This window comes from Nematolebias whitei, chromosome 1 (genome assembly GCF_014905685.2).
Source record: "Nematolebias whitei isolate Nwh7 chromosome 1, NemWhi1, whole genome shotgun sequence".
Taxonomy (NCBI): Eukaryota; Metazoa; Chordata; class Actinopteri; order Cyprinodontiformes; family Rivulidae; genus Nematolebias; species Nematolebias whitei.
The window spans coordinates 41,826,160-41,828,076 of record NC_056498.1 but is presented as its reverse complement, the minus strand read 5'-3'; positions in this window follow the sequence as shown (position 1 = coordinate 41,828,076).

The window sequence follows — 1,917 nt, the reverse complement described above, 5'->3', positions numbered from 1 at the left end:
GTATCACATGTGGAAACTAAGAAAATGTTCATTTTTGTGTGAAAATAATACAGGTCTGGTTCTGGTTCTGGTTCTGTTCTGGCTCTGGCTCTGGTTGTGGTTCTGTTCTGGCTCTGGTTCTGGTTCTGGTTCTGTTCTGGCTCTGGCTCTGGCTCTGGTTCTGTTCTGGTTCTGGTTCTGGTTCTGGCTCTGGTTCTGGTTCTGGTTCTGTTCTGGCTCTGGCTCTGGTTCTGTTCTGGCTCTGGCTCTGGTTCTGTTCTGGTTCTGGTTCTGGTTCTGTTCTGGCTCTGGTTCTGGTTCTGTTCTGGCTCTGGCTCTGGTTCTGTTCTGGTTCTGGTTCTGGCTCTGGCTCTGGCTCTGGTTCTGTTCTGGTTCTGGTTCTGTTCTGGTTCTGTTCTGGCTCTGGCTCTGGCTCTGGCTCTGGCTCTGGTTCTGTTCTGGCTCTGGTTCTGGTTCTGTTCTGGTTCTGTTCTGGCTCTGGCTCTGGCTCTGGCTCTGGTTCTGGCTCTGGTTCTGTTCTGGCTCTGGTTCTGGTTCTGGGCTAAGGAACTCATCATCCTCTTCCCTCTTGAAAATGAGTTCTCGTGGCTCAGTGAGACTACCTGTATAAATAAAGGGTAAATGAAATCCTCTGTTCACACAGTTCATCCACAGATGCTGCTTAAAGCTCTATCAGACAAACAAGAAACCAGATGCTAACACCATCCAGAAGTTCTGCTGTCGTCTCTGGATCAGAACTCATTTCTAATGGACTGAGGTGAAGTCCAGAACTGTTCTCAGGTCAGACGGATCAAAATTCAAAAATAACTTCTTGACACCACAGACACCATGTTCTCCGTACTCAAGAGGAGAGGAACCATCCGACCTGGATTGGCAGTTCAAACAGCTGCCTCTCTGATGGTATGGGGGTGCATTAGTGCCTCTAACACAAGTAGCTTGCACATCTGGAACGACTCCATCGATGCAGAAAAGTACCTGCAGGTTTTGGAACGTCTGCTCCATCCAGTCAATACGTTTTTAAAGGAAAGCCTTCCATGTTTCAGAAAGACAGAGCTCAACCGTACACGGCATCCATCACAGCACCGTGGATGAAACGTCCCGGTGCTGAACGGGCCTGCAGCCCTGACCACCCACCAACTGAAATTTGTTTGCATATACACCAATAAAAATTAATAAAATAAAATAAAATCCAGTAGAACAAAAAAAAAAAGAGCCAACTCTGTAGAACTGTTAATTACCCATCTGAGACAACATTCCCTCCAGAACCTTGAACAACGGGTCTGCTCAGGTTCTGGACCTTTACGGACTGTTGCTAAAAGAAACGGCGACACTTCACAGAGGGAATCATCAGACTTTCAAATTTAAGAAATCACTTTCTTTCATTAAAACACGCAGTTTACAAACACCTCATACATTTACTATTGGGGGGGGGTGGGGGTTGGTGTGGGGGGGGGGGGGGGGGGGGTGGATCAGTGGTCAGCGTACGGTCCTGAGGCTGCAGGTTTGAGTCCAGGTTGTGTCAGGAAGAACAAATAACATAAAACAATTAATAAATCGTTCAAGCATCAAGTTCACTCACCGGTGAACGTGAACAAGAAGCATCTGAATCAAAAACAACAATAATCTGTTGTAATAAAATATGGGATTAAGACATTTCCAGATCTTTGCAATCTATTTTTATTTACTTTGTTACTTTTGTTTATTTGATCATTTTATTAGCATTTTACACGACGTCCCAACATGTTTGGAGTTGCAGTTGTAGATAGAGGGTCGGACAAGCTTCATTTTAAATTACAAAGTACTTTTATGTGTTTTTTTCCAGCTCTTTCAATAGTACTGACAAAAATATTAATGTTACTGAAATACAATAAATCAATCTAACATTTGAGAAAAAGATATTTTAGATGAATAAATACC